Here is a 19,815-nt window from a genome sequence, read left to right on the forward strand (position 1 = left end):
ATTAAATACAAAAGGCACAATCCCGCCTTAAGTACAAGAATAGAGACTCTTCTTACAGTCGGTGCTTTGAGCATTCCCTGTGAGACCACTATTAGTTTCCGCTACAACTCTGCAGGTTCAGTTTATTCCTTGGACCTTCACGAGGACGATGAAACACAGTAATGGCATCGGAATTAAATACAAAAGGCACAATGCCGCCTTAAGTACAAGAATAGAGACTCTTCTTACAGTCGGTGCTTTGAGCATTCCCTGTGATACCAGTATTAGTTTCCGCTACACCTTTGCAGGTTCAGTTTATTCCTTTGACATTCACATTGACGATGAAACACAGAAAAGGCATCGGAATTAAATACAAAAGGCACAATGCCGCCTTAAGTACAAGAATAGAGACTCTTCTTACAGTCGGTGCTTTTAGCATTCCCTGTGAGACCAGTAATAGTATCCGATACACCACTGCAGGTTCAATGTATTCCTTGGACCTTCAAATTGACGATGAAACACAGAAATGGCATCGGAATTAAATACAAAAGGCACAATGCCGCCTTAAGTACAAGAATAGAGACTCATCTTACAGTCGGTGCTTTGAGCATTCCCTGTGAGACCAGTAATAGTGTCCGATACACCACTGCAGGTTCAATGTAATTCTTGGACCTTCACATTGACGATGAAACACAGAAATGGTATCAGAATTAAATACAAAAGGCACAATGCCGCCTTAAGTACAAGAATAGAGACTCTTTTTACAGTCGGTGTTTTGAGCATTCGCTGTGAGACCAGTAATTGTATCCGATACACCGCTGCAGGTTCAATGTAATCCTTGGACCATCACATTGACGATGAAACACAGAAATGGCATCGGAATTAAATACAAAAGGCACAATGCCGCCTTAAGTACAAGAATAGAGACTCTTCTTACAATCGGTGCTTTGGGCATTCCCTGTGAGACCAGTATTAGGTTCCGCTACACCTCTGCAGGTTCAGTTTATTCCTTGGACCTTCACATTGACGATGAAACACAGATATGGCATCGGAATTAAATACAAAAGGCACAATGCCGCCTTAAGTACAAGATTAGGGACTCTTCTTACCGTCGGTGATTTGAGCATTCTCTGTGAGTCCAGTGTTAGTTTCCGCTATACCTCTGCAGGTTCAGTTTATTCCTTGGACCTTCACATTGACGATGAAACACAGAAATGGCATCGGAATTAAATACAAAAGGCACAATGCCGCCTTAAGTACAAGAATAGAGACTCTTCTTATAGTCGGTGCTTTGAGCATTCCCTGTGAGACCAGTAATAGTATCCGATACACCACTGCAGGTTCAATGTATTCCTTGGTCCTTCACATTGACGATGAAACACAGAAATGGCATCGGAATTAAATACAAAATGCACAATGCCGCCCTAAGTACAAGGATAGAGACTCTTCTTACAGTCGGTGCTTTGAGCATTCCCTGTGAGACCAGTATTAGTTTCCGCTACACCTCTGCAGGTTCAGTTTATACCTTGGACCTTTACATTTACGATGAAACACAGAAATGGCATCGGAATTAAATACAAAAGGCACAATGCCGCCTTAAGTACAAGAATAGAGACTCTTCTTACAGTCGGTGCTTTGAGCATTCCCTGTGAGACCAGTAATAGTATCCGATACACCACTGCAGGTTCAATGTATTCCTTGGACCTTCACATTGCCGATGAAACACAGAAATGGCATCGGAATTAAATACAAAATGCACAATGCCTCCTTAACTACAAGAATAGAGACTCTTCTTACAGTCGGTGCTTTGAGCATTCCCTGTGAGACCAATATTAGCTTCCGCTACACCTCTGCAGGTTCAGTTTATTCCTAGGACCTTCACATTGACCATGAAACACAGAAATGGCAACGGAATTAAATACAAAAGGCACAATGCCGCCTTAAGTACAAGAATAGAGACTCTTCTTACAGTCGGTGCTTTGAGCATTCCCTGTGAGACCAGTATTAGTTTCCGCTACACCTCTGCAGGTTCAGTTTATTCCTTGGACCTTCACATTGACGATGAAACACAGAAATGGCATCGGCCTTAAATACAAAAGCCACAATGCCGCCTTAAGTACAAGAATAGAGACTCTTCTTACAGTCGTTGCTTCGAGCATTCCCTGTGAGACCATTATTAGTTTCTGCTACACCTCTGCAGGTTCAATGTATTCCTTGGACCTTCACATTGACGATGAAACACAGAAATAGCATCGGAATCAAATACAAAAGGCACAATGCCGCCTTAAGTACAAGAATAGAGACTCTTCTTACAGTCGGTGCTTTGAGCATTCCCTGTGAGACCAGTAATAGTATCCGATACACCACTGCAGGTTCAATGTATTCCTTGGTCCTTCACATTGACGATGAAACACAGAAATGGCATCGGAATTAAATACAAAATGCACAATGCCGCCCTAAGTACAAGGATAGAGACTCTTCTTACAGTCGGTGCTTTGAGCATTCCCTGTGAGACCAGTATTAGTTTCCGCTACACCTCTGCAGGTTCAGTTTATACCTTGGACCTTTACATTTACGATGAAACACAGAAATGGCATCGGAATTAAATACAAAAGGCACAATGCCGCCTTAAGTACAAGAATAGAGACTCTTCTTACAGTCGGTGCTTTGAGCATTCCCTGTGAGACCAGTAATAGTACCCGATACACCACTGCAGGTTCAATGTATTCCTTGGACCTTCACATTGACGATGAAACTCAGAGATGGTATCGGAATTAAATACAAAAGGCACAATGCCGCCTTAAGTACAAGAATAGAGACTCTTCTTACAGTCGGTGCTTTGAGCATTCCCTGTGAGACCAGTATTAGTTTCCGCTACACCTCTGCAGGTTCAGTTTATTCCTTGGACCTTCACATTGACGATGAAACACAGAAATGGCATCGGAATTAAATACAAAAGGCACAATGCCGCCTTAAGTACAAGAATAGAGACTCTTCTTACAGTCGGTGCTTTGAGAATTCTCTGTGAGACCAGTATTAGTTTCCGCTACACCTCTGCAGGTTCAGTTTATTCCTTGGACCTTCACATTGACGATGAAACACAGAAATGGCATCGGAATTAAATACAAAAGCCACAATGCCGCCTTAAGTACAAGAATAGAGACTCTTCTTGCAGTCGTTGCTTCGAGCATTCCCTGTGAGACCATTATTAGTTTCTGCTACACCTATGCAGGTTCAATGTATTCCTTGGACCTTCACATTGACGATGAAACACAGAAATGGCATCGGAATTAAATACAAAAGGCACAATGCCGCCTTAAGTACAAGAATAGAGACTCATCTTACAGTCGGTGCTGTGAGCAATCCCTGTGAGACCAGTAATAGTTTCCGCTACACCTCTGCAGGTTCAGTTTATTCCTTTGACCTTCACATTGACGATGAAACACAGAAATATCATCGGAATTAAATACAAAAGGCACAATGCCGCCTTAAGTACAAGAATAGAGACTCTTCTTACTGTCGGTGCTTTGAGCATTCCCTGTGAGACCAGTAATAGTATCCGATACACCACTGCAGGTTCAATGTATTCCTTGGACCTTCAAATTGACGATGAAACACAGAAATGGCATCGGAATTAAATACAAAAGGCACAATGCCGCCTTAAGTACAAGAGTAGAGACTCTTCTTACAGTCGGTGTTTTGAGCATTCCCTGTGAGACCAGTAATAGTATCCGTTACACCACTGCAAGTTCAATGTATTCCTTGGACCTTCACATTGACGATGAAACACAGAAATGGTTTCGGAATTAAATACAAAAGGCACAATGCCGCCTTAAGTACAAGAATAGAGACTCTTTTTACAGTCGGTGCTTTGAGCATTCCCTGTGAGACCAGTAATAGTGTCCGATACACCACTGCAGGTTCAATGTATTCCTTGGACCATCACATTGACGATGAAACACAGAAATGGCATCGGAAATAAATACAAAAAGCACAATGCCACCTTAAGTACAACAATAGAGACTCTTCTTAAAGTCGGTGCTTTGGGCATTCCCTGTGAGACCAGTATTAGTTTCCGCTACACCTCTGCAGGTGCAGTTTATTCCTTGGACCTTCACATTGACGATGAAACACAGAAATGGCGTCGGAATTAAATACAAAAGGCACAATGCCGCCTTAAGTACAAGAATAGAGACTCTTCTTACCGTCTGTGCTTTGAGCATCCCCTGTGAGACCAGTGTTAGTTTCCGCTACACCTCTGCAGGTTCAGTTTATTCCTTGGACCTTCACATTGACGATGAAACACAGAAATGGCATCGGAATTAAATACAAAAGGCACAATGCCGCCTTAAGTACAAGAATAGTGACTCTTGTAATAGTCGGTGCTTTGAGCATTCCCTGTGAACCAGTATTAGTTTCCGCTACACCTCTGTAGGTTCAGTTTATTCCTTGGACCTTCACATTGACGATGAAACACAGAAACGGCATCGGAACTAAATACAAAAGGCACAATGCCGCCTTAAGTACAAGAATAGGGACTTTTCTTACAGTCGGTGTTTTGAGCATTCCCTGTGAGACCAGTAATAGTATCCGATACACCACTGCCGGTTCATTGTATTCCTTGGACATACACATTGACGATGAAACACAGAAATCGCATCGGAATTAAATACAAAGGGCACAATGCCGCCTTAAGTACAAGAATAGAGACTCTTCTTACAGTCGATGCTTTGAGCATTCCCTGTGAGACAAGTAATAGTATCCGATACACCACTGCAGGTTCAATATATTCCTTGGACCTTCACATTGACGATGAAACACAGAAATGGCATCGGAATTAAATACAAAGAGCACAATGCCGCCTTAAGTACAAGAATAGAGACTCTTCTTACAGTCGGTGCTTTGAGCATTCCCTGTGAGACCAGTATTAGTTTCCGCTACACCTCTGCAGGTTCAGTTTATTCATTGGACCTTCACATTGACGATGAAACACAGAAACAGCATCGGAATTAAATACAAAAGGCACAATGCCGCCTTAACTACAAGAATAGAGACTCTTCTTACAGTCGGTGCTTTGAGCATACCCTGTGAGACCAGTATTAGTTTCCGCTACACCTCTGCAGTTTCAGTTTATTCCTAGGACCTTCACATTGACGATGAAACACAGAAATGGCAACGGAATTAAATACAAAAGGCACAATGCCGCTTTAAGTACAAGAATAGAGACTCTTCTTACAGTCGGTGCTTTGAGCATTCCCTGTGAGACCAGTATTAGTTTCCGCTACACCTCTGCAGGTTCAGTTTATTCCTTGGACCTTCACATTGACGATGAAACACAGAAATGGCATCGGAATTAAATACAAAAGGCACAATGCCGCCTTAAGTACAAGAATAGAGACTCTTCTTACAGTCGTTGCTTCGAGCATTCCCTGTGAGACCATTATTAGTTTCTGCTACACCTCTGCAGGTTCAATGTATTCCTTGGACCTTCACATTGACGATGAAACACAGAAATAGTATCGGAATTAAATACAAAAGGCTCAATGCCGCCTTAAGTACAAGAATAGAGACTCTTCTTACAGTCGGTGCTTTGAGCATTCCCTGTGAGACCAGTATTAGTTTCCGCTACACCTCTGCAGGGTTAGTTTATTCCTTGGACCCTCACATTGACGATGAAACACAGAAATGGCATCGGAATTAAATACAAAAGGCACAATGCCGCCTTAAGTACAAGAATAGAGACTCTTCTTACAGTCGGTGCTTTGAGCATTCCCTGTGAGACCAGTATTAGTTTCCGCTACACCTTTGCAGGTTCAGTTTATTCCTTTGACATTCACATTGACGATGAAACACAGAAAAGGCATCGGAATTAAATACAAAAGGCACAATGCCGCCTTAAGTACAAGAATAGAGACTCTTCTTACAGTCGGTGCTTTGAGCATTCCCTGTGAGACCAGTAATAGTATCCGATACACCACTGCAGGTTCAATGTATTCCTTGGACCTTCAAATTGACGATGAAACACAGAAATGGCATCGGAATTAAATACAAAAGGCACAATGCCGCCTTAAGTACAAGAATAGAGACTCATCTTACAGTCGGTGCTTTGAGCATTCCCTGTGAGACCAGTAATAGTGTCCGATACACCACTGCAGGTTCAATGTAATCCTTGGACCTTCACATTGACGATGAAACACAGAAATGGTATCAGAATTAAATACAAAAGGCACAATGCCGCCTTAAGTACAAGAATAGAGACTCTTTTTACAGTCGGTGTTTTGAGCATTCGCTGTGAGACCAGTAATTGTATCCGATACACCGCTGCAGGTTCAATGTAATCCTTGGACCATCACATTGACGATGAAACACAGAAATGGCATCGGAATTAAATACAAAAGGCACAATGCCGCCTTAAGTACAAGAATAGAGACTCTTCTTACAATCGGTGCTTTGGGCATTCCCTGTGAGACCAGTATTAGGTTCCGCTACACCTCTGCAGGTTCAGTTTATTCCTTGGACCTTCACATTGACGATGAAACACAGATATGGCATCGGAATTAAATACAAAAGGCACAATGCCGCCTTAAGTACAAGATTAGGGACTCTTCTTACCGTCGGTGATTTGAGCATTCTCTGTGAGTCCAGTGTTAGTTTCCGCTATACCTCTGCAGGTTCAGTTTATTCCTTGGACCTTCACATTGACGATGAAACACAGAAATGGCATCGGAATTAAATACAAAAGGCACAATGCCGCCTTAAGTACAAGAATAGAGACTCTTCTTACAGTCGTTGCTTCGAGCATTCCCTGTGAGACCATTATTAGTTTCTGCTACACCTCTGCAGGTTCAATGTATTCCTTGGACCATCACATTGACGATGAAACACAGAAATAGTATCGGAATTAAATACAAAAGGCTCAATGCCGCCTTAAGTACAAGAATAGAGACTCTTCTTACAGTCGGTGCTTTGAGCATTCCCTGTGAGACCAGTATTAGTTTCCGCTACACCTCTGCAGGTTCAGTTTATTCCTTGGACCCTCACATTGACGATGAAACACAGAAATGGCATCGGAATTAAATACAAAAGGCACAATGCCGCCTTAAGTACAAGAATAGAGACTCTTCTTACAGTCGGTGCTTTGAGCATTCCCTGTGAGACCAGTATTAGTTTCCGCTACACCTTTGCAGGTTCAGTTTATTCCTTTGACATTCACATTGACGATGAAACACAGAAAAGGCATCGGAATTAAATACAAAAGGCACAATGCCGCCTTAAGTACAAGAATAGAGACTCTTCTTACAGTCGGTGCTTTGAGCATTCCCTGTGAGACCAGTAATAGTATCCGATACACCACTGCAGGTTCAATGTATTCCTTGGACCTTCAAATTGACGATGAAACACAGAAATGGCATCGGAATTAAATACAAAAGGCACAATGCCGCCTTAAGTACAAGAATAGAGACTCATCTTACAGTCGGTGCTTTGAGCATTCCCTGTGAGACCAGTAATAGTGTCCGATACACCACTGCAGGTTCAATGTAATCCTTGGACCTTCACATTGACGATGAAACACAGAAATGGTATCAGAATTAAATACAAAAGGCACAATGCCGCCTTAAGTACAAGAATAGAGACTCTTTTTACAGTCGGTGTTTTGAGCATTCGCTGTGAGACCAGTAATTGTATCCGATACACCGCTGCAGGTTCAATGTAATCCTTGGACCATCACATTGACGATGAAACACAGAAATGGCATCGGAATTAAATACAAAAGGCACAATGCCGCCTTAAGTACAAGAATAGAGACTCTTCTTACAATCGGTGCTTTGGGCATTCCCTGTGAGACCAGTATTAGGTTCCGCTACACCTCTGCAGGTTCAGTTTATTCCTTGGACCTTCACATTGACGATGAAACACAGATATGGCATCGGAATTAAATACAAAAGGCACAATGCCGCCTTAAGTACAAGAATAGAGACTCTTCTTACAGTCGGTGCTTTGAGCATTCCCTGTGAGACCAGTAATAGTACCCGATACACCACTGCAGGTTCAATGTATTCCTTGGACCTTCACATTGACGATGAAACTCAGAGATGGTATCGGAATTAAATACAAAAGGCACAATGCCGCCTTAAGTACAAGAATAGAGACTCTTCTTACAGTCGGTGCTTTGAGCATTCCCTGTGAGACCAGTATTAGTTTCCGCTACACCTCTGCAGGTTCAGTTTATTCCTTGGACCTTCACATTGACGATGAAACACAGAAATGGCATCGGAATTAAATACAAAAGGCACAATGCCGCCTTAAGTACAAGAATAGAGACTCTTCTTACAGTCGGTGCTTTGAGAATTCTCTGTGAGACCAGTATTAGTTTCCGCTACACCTCTGCAGGTTCAGTTTATTCCTTGGACCTTCACATTGACGATGAAACACAGAAATGGCATCGGAATTAAATACAAAAGCCACAATGCCGCCTTAAGTACAAGAATAGAGACTCTTCTTACAGTCGTTGCTTCGAGCATTCCCTGTGAGACCATTATTAGTTTCTGCTACACCTCTGCAGGTTCAATGTATTCCTTGGACCTTCACATTGACGATGAAACACAGAAATGGCATCGGAATTAAATACAAAAGGCACAATGCCGCCTTAAGTACAAGAATAGAGACTCTTCTTACAGTCGGTGCTTTGAGCATTCCCTGTGAGACCAGTATTAGTTTCCGCTACACCTCTGCAGGTTCAGTTTATTCCTTGGACCTTCACGAGGACGATGAAACACAGAAATGGCATCGGAATTAAATACAAAAGGCACAATGCCGCCTTAAGTACAAGAATAGAGACTCATCTTACAGTCGGTGCTGTGAGCAATCCCTGTGAGACCAGTAATAGTTTCCGCTACACCTCTGCAGGTTCAGTTTATTCCTTTGACCTTCACATTGACGATGAAACACAGAAATATCATCGGAATTAAATACAAAAGGCACAATGCCGCCTTAAGTACAAGAATAGAGACTCTTCTTACTGTCGGTGCTTTGAGCATTCCCTGTGAGACCAGTAATAGTATCCGATACACCACTGCAGGTTCAATGTATTCCTTGGACCTTCAAATTGACGATGAAACACAGAAATGGCATCGGAATTAAATACAAAAGGCACAATGCCGCCTTAAGTACAAGAGTAGAGACTCTTCTTACAGTCGGTGTTTTGAGCATTCCCTGTGAGACCAGTAATAGTATCCGTTACACCACTGCAAGTTCAATGTATTCCTTGGACCTTCACATTGACGATGAAACACAGAAATGGTTTCGGAATTAAATACAAAAGGCACAATGCCGCCTTAAGTACAAGAATAGAGACTCTTTTTACAGTCGGTGCTTTGAGCATTCCCTGTGAGACCAGTAATAGTGTCCGATACACCACTGCAGGTTCAATGTATTCCTTGGACCATCACATTGACGATGAAACACAGAAATGGCATCGGAAATAAATACAAAAAGCACAATGCCACCTTAAGTACAACAATAGAGACTCTTCTTAAAGTCGGTGCTTTGGGCATTCCCTGTGAGACCAGTATTAGTTTCCGCTACACCTCTGCAGGTGCAGTTTATTCCTTGGACCTTCACATTGACGATGAAACACAGAAATGGCGTCGGAATTAAATACAAAAGGCACAATGCCGCCTTAAGTACAAGAATAGAGACTCTTCTTACCGTCTGTGCTTTGAGCATCCCCTGTGAGACCAGTGTTAGTTTCCGCTACACCTCTGCAGGTTCAGTTTATTCCTTGGACCTTCACATTGACGATGAAACACAGAAATGGCATCGGAATTAAATACAAAAGGCACAATGCCGCCTTAAGTACAAGAATAGTGACTCTTGTAATAGTCGGTGCTTTGAGCATTCCCTGTGAACCAGTAATAGTTTCCGCTACACCTCTGTAGGTTCAGTTTATTCCTTGGACCTTCACATTGACGATGAAACACAGAAACGGCATCGGAACTAAATACAAAAGGCACAATGCCGCCTTAAGTACAAGAATAGGGACTTTTCTTACAGTCGGTGTTTTGAGCATTCCCTGTGAGACCAGTAATAGTATCCGATACACCACTGCCGGTTCATTGTATTCCTTGGACATACACATTGACGATGAAACACAGAAATCGCATCGGAATTAAATACAAAGGGCACAATGCCGCCTTAAGTACAAGAATAGAGACTCTTCTTACAGTCGATGCTTTGAGCATTCCCTGTGAGACAAGTAATAGTATCCGATACACCACTGCAGGTTCAATATATTCCTTGGACCTTCACATTGACGATGAAACACAGAAATGGCATCGGAATTAAATACAAAGAGCACAATGCCGCCTTAAGTACAAGAATAGAGACTCTTCTTACAGTCGGTGCTTTGAGCATTCCCTGTGAGACCAGTATTAGTTTCCGCTACACCTCTGCAGGTTCAGTTTATTCATTGGACCTTCACATTGACGATGAAACACAGAAACAGCATCGGAATTAAATACAAAAGGCACAATGCCGCCTTAACTACAAGAATAGAGACTCTTCTTACAGTCGGTGCTTTGAGCATACCCTGTGAGACCAGTATTAGTTTCCGCTACACCTCTGCAGTTTCAGTTTATTCCTAGGACCTTCACATTGACGATGAAACACAGAAATGGCAACGGAATTAAATACAAAAGGCACAATGCCGCTTTAAGTACAAGAATAGAGACTCTTCTTACAGTCGGTGCTTTGAGCATTCCCTGTGAGACCAGTATTAGTTTCCGCTACACCTCTGCAGGTTCAGTTTATTCCTTGGACCTTCACATTGACGATGAAACACAGAAATGGCATCGGAATTAAATACAAAAGGCACAATGCCGCCTTAAGTACAAGAATAGAGACTCTTCTTACAGTCGTTGCTTCGAGCATTCCCTGTGAGACCATTATTAGTTTCTGCTACACCTCTGCAGGTTCAATGTATTCCTTGGACCTTCACATTGACGATGAAACACAGAAATAGTATCGGAATTAAATACAAAAGGCTCAATGCCGCCTTAAGTACAAGAATAGAGACTCTTCTTACAGTCGGTGCTTTGAGCATTCCCTGTGAGACCAGTTTTAGTTTCCGCTACACCTCTGCAGGTTCAGTTTATTCCTTGGACCCTCACATTGACGATGAAACACAGAAATGGCATCGGAATTAAATACAAAAGGCACAATGCCGCCTTAAGTACAAGAATAGAGACTCTTCTTACAGTCGGTGCTTTGAGCATTCCCTGTGAGACCAGTAATAGTTTCCGCTACACCTCTGCAGGTTCAGTTTATTCCTTGGACTTTCACATTGACGATGAAACACATAAACGGCATCGGAATTAAATACAAAAGGCACAATGCCGCCTTAAGTACAAGAATAGAGACTCTTCCTACAGTCGGTGTTTTGAGCATTCCCTGTGAGACCAGTAATAGTATCCGATACACCACTGCAGGTTCACTGTATTCCTCGGACATACACATTGACAATGAAACACAGAAATCGCATCGGAATTAAATACAAAAGGCACAATGCCGCCTTAAGTAAAAGAATAGAGACTCTTCTTACAGTCGGTGCTTTGAGCATTCCCTGTGAGACCAGTAATAGTTTCCGCTACACCTCTGCAGGTTCAGTTTATTCCTGGGACCTTCACATTGACGATGAAACACATAAACGGCATCGGAATTAAATACAAAGGGCACAATGCCGCCTTAAGTACAAGAATAGAGACTCTTCCTACAGTCGGTGTTTTGAGCATTCCCTGTGAGACCAGTAATAGTATCCGATACACCACTGCAGGTTCAATGTATTCCTCGGACATACACATTGACAATGAAACACAGAAATCGCATCGGAATTAAATACAAAAGGCACAATGCCGCCTTATGTACAAGAATAGAGACTCTTCTTACAGTCGGTGCTTTGAGCATTCCTTGTGAGACCAGTAATAGTATCCGATACACCACTGCAGGTTCAATGTATTCTTTGGACCATCACATTGACGATGAAACACAGAAATGGCATCGGAATTAAATACAAAAGGCACAATGCCGCCTTAAGTACAAGAAAAGAGACTCTTCTTACAGTCGGTGCTTTGAGCATTCCCTGTGAGACCAGTATTAGTTTCCGCTACACCTCTGCATGTTCAGTTTATTCATTGGACTTTCACATTGACGATGAAACACAGAAATGGCATCGGAATTAAATACAAAAGGCACAATGCCGCCTTAAGTACAAGAATAGAGACTCTTATTACAGTGGGTGCTTTGAGAATTCCCTGTGAGACCAGTATTAGTTTCCTCTACACCTCTGCAGGTTCAGTTTATACCTTGGACCTTCACATTGACGATGAAACACAGAAATGGCTTCGGAAATAAATACAAAAGCCACAATGCCGCCTTAAGTACAAGAATAGAGACTCTTCTTACAGTCGTTGCTTCGAGCATTCCCTGTGAGACCATTATTAGTTTCTGCTACACCTCTGCAGGTTCAATGTATTCCTTGGACCTCCACATTGACGATGAAACACAGAAATGGCATCGGAATTAAAACAAAGCCACAATGCCGCCCTAAGTACAAGAATAGAGACTCTTCTTACAGTCGGTGCTTTGAGCATTCCCTGTGAGACCAGTACTAGTTTCCGCTACACCTCTGCAGGTTCAGTTTATTCCTTGGACCTTCACATTGACGATGAAACACAGAAATGGCATCGGAATTAAATACAAAAGGCACAATGCCGCCTTAAGTACAAGAATAGAGACTCTTCTTACAGTCGGTGCTTTGAGCATTCCCCGTGAGACCAGTATTAGTTTCCGCTACACCTCTGCAGGTGCAGTTAATTCCTTGGACCTTCACATTGACGATGAAACACAGAAATGGCATCGGAATTAAATACAAAAGGCACAATGCCGCCTTAAGTACAAGAATAGAGACTCTTCTTACAGTCGGTGCTTTGAGCATTCCCTGTGAGACCAGTAATAGTACCCGATACACCACTGCAGGTTCAATGTACTCCTTGGACCTTCACATTGACGATGAAACACAGAAATGGCATCGAATTAAATACAAATGGCCCAATGCCGCCTTAAGTACAAGAATAGAGACTTTTCTTAAAATCGGTGCTTTGAGCATTCCCTGTGAGACCAGTAATAGTATCCGATACACCACTGCAGGTTCAATGTATTCCTTGGACCATCACATTGACGATGAAACACAGAAATGGCATCGAATTAAATACAAATGGCACAATGCCGCCTTAAGTACAAGAATAGAGACTTTTCTTAAAATCGGTGCTTTGAGCATTCCCTGTGAGACCAGTATTAGTTTCCGCTACACCTCTGCAGGTTCAGTTTATTCCTTGGACCTTCACATTGACGATGAAACACAGAAATGGCATCGGAATTAAATACAAAAGGCACAATGCCGCCTTAAGTACAAGAATAGAGACTCTTCTTACAGTCGGTGCTTTGAGCATTCCCTGTGAGACCAGTAGTAGTACCCGATACACCACTGCAGGTTCAATGTACTCCTTGGACCTTCACATTGACGATGAAACACAGAAATGGCATCGGAATTAAATACAAAAGGCACAATGCCGCCTTAAGTACAAGAATAGAGACTCTTCTTACAGTCGGTGCTTTGAGCATTCCCTGTGAGACCAGAATTAGTTTCCGCTACACCTCTGCAGGTTCAGTTTGTTCCTGGGACCTTCACATTGACGATGAAACACAGAAATGGCATCGGAATTAAATACAAAATTCACAATGCCGCCTTAAGTATAAGAATAGAGACTCTTCTTACAGTCGGTGTTTTGAGCATTCCCTGTGAGACCAGTAATAGTATCCGATACACCACTGCAGGTTCAATGTATTCCTTGGACCATCACATTGACGATGAAACACAGAAATGGCATCGGAATTAAATACAAAAGGCACAATGCCGCCTTAAGTACAAGAATAGGGACTCTTCTTACTGTCGGTGCTTTGAGCATTCCCTGTGAGACCAGTATTAGTTTCCGCTACACCTCTGCAAGTTCAGTTTATTCCTTGGACCTTCACATTGACGATGAAACACAGAAATGGCACCGGAATTAAATACAAAAGGCACAATGCCGCCTTAAGTACAAGAATAGAGACTCTTCTTACAATCGGTGCTTTGAGCATTCCCTGTGAGTCCAGTATTAGTTTCCGCTACACCTCTGCAGGTTCAGTTTATTCGTTGGACCTTCACATTGACGATGAAACACAGAAACAGCATCGGAATTAAATACAAAAGGCACAATGCCGCCTTAACTACAAGAATAGAGACTCTTCTTACAGTCGGTGCTTTGAGCATACCCTGTGAGACCAGTATTAGTTTCCGCTACACCTCTGCAGTTTCAGTTTATTCCTAGGACCTTCACATTGACGATGAAACACAGAAATGGCAACGGAATTAAATACAAAAGGCACAATGCCGCCTTAAGTACAAGAATAGAGACTCTTCTTACAGTCGGTGCTTTGAGCATTCCCTGTGAGACCAGTATTAGTTTCCGCTACACCTCTGCAGGTTCAGTTTATTCCTTGGACCTTCACATTGACGATGAAACACAGAAATGGCATCGGAATTAAATACAAAAGGCACAATGCCGCCTTAAGTACAAGAATAGAGACTCTTGTTACAGTCGTTGCTTCGAGCATTCCCTGTGAGACCATTATTTGTTTCTGCTACACCTCTGCAGGTTCAGTTTATTCCTTGGACCTTCACATTGACGACGAAACACAGAAATGGCATCGGAATTAAATACAAAAGGCACAACGCCGCCTTAAGTACAAGAATAGAGACTCTTCTTGCAGTCGGTGCTTTGAGCATTCCCTGTGAGACCAGTATTAGTTTCCGCTACACCTCTGCAGGTTCAGTTTATTCCTTGGACCTTCACATTGACGATGAAAAACAGAAATGGCATCGGAATTAAATACAAAAGGCACAATGCCGCCTTATGTACAAGAATAGAGACTCTTCTTACAGTCGGTGCTTTGAGCATTCCTTGTGAGACCAGTAATAGTATCCGATACACCACTGCAGGTTCAATGTATTCTTTGGACCATCACATTGACGATGAAACACAGAAATGGCATCGAATTAAATACAAAAGGCACAATTCCGCCTTAAGTACAAGAATAGAGACTCTTCTTAAAGTCGGTGCTTTGAGCATTCCCTGTGAGACCAGTATTAGTTTCCGCTACACCTCTGCAGGTTCAGTTTATTCCTTGGACATTCACATTGACGATGAAACACAGAAATGGCATCGGAATTAAGTACAAAAGGCACAATGCCGCCTTAAGTACAAGAATAGAGACTCTTCTTACAGTCGGTGTTTTGAGCATTCCCTGTGAGACCAGTAATAGTATCCGATACACCACTGCAGGTTCAATGTATTCCTTGGACCATCACATTGACGATGAAACACAGAAATGGCATCGGAATTAAATACAAAAGGCACAATGCCGCCTTAAGTACAAGAATAGAGACTCTTCTTACAGTCGGTGCTTTGAGCATTCCCTGTGAGACCAGTATTAGTTTCCGCTACACCTCTGCAGGTTCAGTTTATTCCTTGGACCTTCACATTGACAATGAAACACAGAAATGGCATCGGAATTAAATACAAAAGGCACAATGCCGCCTTAAGTACAAGAATAGAGACTCTTCTTACAGTCGGTGGTTTGAGCATTCCCTGTGAGACCAGTAATAGTACCCGATACACCACTGCAGGTTCAATGAATTCCTTGGACCTTCACATTGACGATGAAACACAGAAATGGCATCGGAATTAAATACAAAAGGCACAATGCCGCCTTAAGTACAAGAATAGAGACTCTTCTTACAGTCGGTGCTTTGAGCATTCCCTGTGAGATCAGTAATAGTATCCGATACACCACTGCAGGTTCAATGTATTCCTTGGACCTTCAAATTCACGATGAAACACAGAAATGGCATCGGAATTAAATACAAAAGGCACAATGCCGCCTTAAGTACAAGAATAGAGACTCTTCTTACAGTCGGTGCTTTGAGCATTCCCTGTGAGACCAGTATTAGGTTCCGCTACACCTCTGCAGGTTCAGTTTCTTCCTTGGACCTTCACATTGACGATGAAACACAGAAATGGCATCGGAATTAAATACAAAAGGCACAATGCCGCCTTAAGTACAAGAATAGAGACTCTTCTTACCGTCGGTGCTTTGAGCATTCCCTGTGAGTCCAGTATTAGTTTCCGCTACACCTCTGCCGGTTCAGTTTATTCGTTGGACCTTCACATTGACGATGAAACACAGAAACAGCATCGGAATTAATTACAAAAGGCACAATGCCGCCTTAACTACAAGAATAGAGACTCTTCTTACAGTCGGTGCTTTGAGCATACCCTGTGAGACCAGTATTAGTTTCCGCTACACCTCTGCAGTTTCAGTTTATTCCTAGGACCTTCACATTGACGATGAAACACAGAAATGGCAACGGAATGAAATACAAAAGGCACAATGCCGCCTTAAGTACAAGAATAGAGACTCTTCTTACAGTCGGTGCTTTGAGCATTCCCTGTGAGACCAGTATTAGTTTCCGCTACACCTCTGCAGGTTCAGTTTATTCCTTGGACCTTCACATTGACGATGAAACACAGAAATGGCATCGGAATTAAATACAAAAGGCACAATGCCGCCTTAAGTACAAGAATAGAGACTCTTCTTACAGTCGTTGCTTCGAGCATTCCCTGTGAGACCATTATTAGTTTCTGCTACACCTCTGCAGGTTCAATGTATTCCTTGGACCTTCACATTGACGATGAAACACAGAAATAGTATCGGAATTAAATACAAAAGGCACAATGCCGCCTTAAGTACAAGAATAGAGACTCTTCTTACAGTCGGTGCTTTGAGCATTCCCTGTGAGACCAGTATTAGTTTCCGCTACACCTCTGCAGGTTCAGTTTATTCCTTGGACCTTCACATTGACGATGAAACACAGAAACGGCATCGGAATTAAATACAAAAGGCACAATGCCGCCTTAAGTACAAGAATAGAGACTCTTCCTACAGTCGGTGTTTTGAGCATTCCCTGTGAGACCAGTAATAGTATCCGATACACCACTGCAGGTTCAATGTATTCCTTGGACATACACATTGACAATGAAACACAGAAATCGCATCGGAATTAAATACAAAAGGCACAATGCCGCCTTAAGTACAAGAATAGAGACTCTTCTTACAGTCGGTGCTTTGAACATTCCCTGTGAGACCAGTAATAGTATCCGATGCACCACTTCAGGTTCAATGTATTCCTTGGACCTTCACATTGCCGATGAAACACAGAAATGGCATCGGAATTAAATACAAAAGGCACAATGCCGCCTTAAGTACAAGAATAGAGACTCTTCTTACAGTCGGTGCTTTGAGCATTCCCTGTGAGACCAGTATTAGTTTCCGCTACACCTCTGCAGGTTCAGTTTATTCCTTGGACCTTCACATTGACGATGAAAAACAGAAATGGCATCGGAATTAAATACAAAAGGCACAATGCCGCCTTATGTACAAGAATAGAGACTCTTCTTACAGTCGGTGCTTTGAGCGTTCCTTGTGAGACCAGTAATAGTATCCGATACACCACTGCAGGTTCAATGTATTCTTTGGACCATCACATTGACGATGAAACACAGAAATGGCATCGAATTAAATACAAAAGGCACAATTCCGCCTTAAGTACAAGAATAGAGACTCTTCTTAAAGTCGGTGCTTTGAGCATTCCCTGTGAGACAAGTATTAGTTTCCGCTACACCTCTGCAGGTTCAGTTTATTCCTTGGACATTCACATTGACGATGAAACACAGAAATGGCATCGGAATTAAGTACAAAAGGCACAATGCCGCCTTAAGTACAAGAATAGAGACTCTTCTTACAGTCGATGCATTGAGCATTCCCTGTGAGACCAGTAATAGTACCCGATACACCACTGCAGGTTCAATGTATTCCTTGGACCTTCACATTGACGATGAAACTCAGAAATGGTATCGAAATTAAATACAAAAGGCACAATGCCGCCTTAAGTACAAGAATAGAGACTCTTCTTACAGTCGGTGCTTTGAGCATTCCCTGTGAGACCAGTATTAGTTTCCGCTACACCTCTGCATGTTCAGTTTATTCCTTGGACCTTCACATTGACGATGAAACACAGAAATGGCATCGGAATTAAATACAAAAGGCACAATGCCGCCTTAAGTACAAGAATAGAGACCCTTATTACAGTCGGTGCTTTGAGAATTCCCGGTGAGACCAGTATTAGTTTCCTCTACACCTCTGCAGGTTCAGTTTATTCCTTGGACCTTCACATTGACGATGAAACACAGAAATGGCTTCGGAAATAAATACAAAAGCCACAATGCCGCCCTAAGTACAAGAATAGAGACTCTTCTTACAGTCGTTGCTTCGAGCATTCCCTGTGAGACCATTATTAGTTTCTGCTACACCTCTGCAGGTTCAATGTATTCCTTGGACCTTCACATTGACGATGAAACACAGAAATGGCATCGGAATTAAAAACAAAGCCACAATGCCGCCTTAAGTACAAGAATAGAGACTCTTCTTACAGTCGGTGCTTTGAGCATTCCCTGTGAGACCAGTACTAGTTTCCGCTACACCTCTGCAGGTTCAGTTTATTCCTTGGACCTTCACATTGACGATGAAACACAGAAATGGCATCGGAATTAAATACAAAAGGCACAATGCCGCCTTAAGTACAAGAATAGAGACTCTTCTTACAGTCGGTGCTTTGAGCATTCCCCGTGAGACCAGTATTAGGTTCCGCTACACCTCTGCAGGTTCAGTTTATTCCTTGGACCTTCACATTGACGATGAAACACAGAAATGGCATCGGAATTAAATACAAAAGGCACAATGCCGCGTTAAGTACAAGAATAGAGACTCTTCTTACAGTCGGTGCTTTGAGCATTCCCTGTGAGACCAGTAATAGTATCCGGTACACCACTGCAGGTTCAATGTATTCCTTGGACCATCACATTGACGATGAAACACAGAAATGGCATCGAATTAAATACAAATGGCACAATGCCGCCTTAAGTACAAGAATAGAGACTTTTCTTAAAATCGGTGCTTTGAGCATTCCCTGTGAGACCAGTATTAGTTTCCGATACACCTCTGCAGGTTCAGTTTATTCCTTGGACCTTCACATTGACGATGAAACACAGAAATGGCATCGGAATTAAATACAAAAGGCACAATGCCGCCTTAAGTACAAGAATAGAGACTCTTCTTACAGTCGGTGCTTTGAGCATTCCCTGTGAGAGCAGTAATAGTATCCGATACACCACTGCAGGTTCAATGTATTCCTTGGACCTTCAAATTGACGATGAAACACAGAAATGGCATCGGAATTAAATACAAAAGGCACAATGCCGCCTTAAGTACAAGGGTAGAGACTCTTCTTACAGTCGGTGCTTTGAGCATTCCCTGTGAGACCAGTAATTGTATCCGATACACCACTGCAGGTTCAATGTATTCCTTGGACCTTCACATTGACGATGAAACACAGAAATGGTATCGGAATAAAATACAAAAGGCACAATGCCGCCTTAAGTACAAGAATAGAGACTCTTCTTACAGTCGGTGCTTTGAGCATTCCCTGTGAGACCAGTAATAGTATCCGATACACCACTGCAGGTTCAATGTATTCCTTGGACCATCACATTGACGATGAAACACAGAAATGGCATCGGAAATAAATACAAAAGGCACAATGCCGCCTTAAGTACAAGAATAGAG

Source organism: Schistocerca serialis, chromosome 9 (assembly GCF_023864345.2).
Source record: "Schistocerca serialis cubense isolate TAMUIC-IGC-003099 chromosome 9, iqSchSeri2.2, whole genome shotgun sequence".
NCBI lineage: Eukaryota > Metazoa > Arthropoda > Insecta > Orthoptera > Acrididae > Schistocerca > Schistocerca serialis.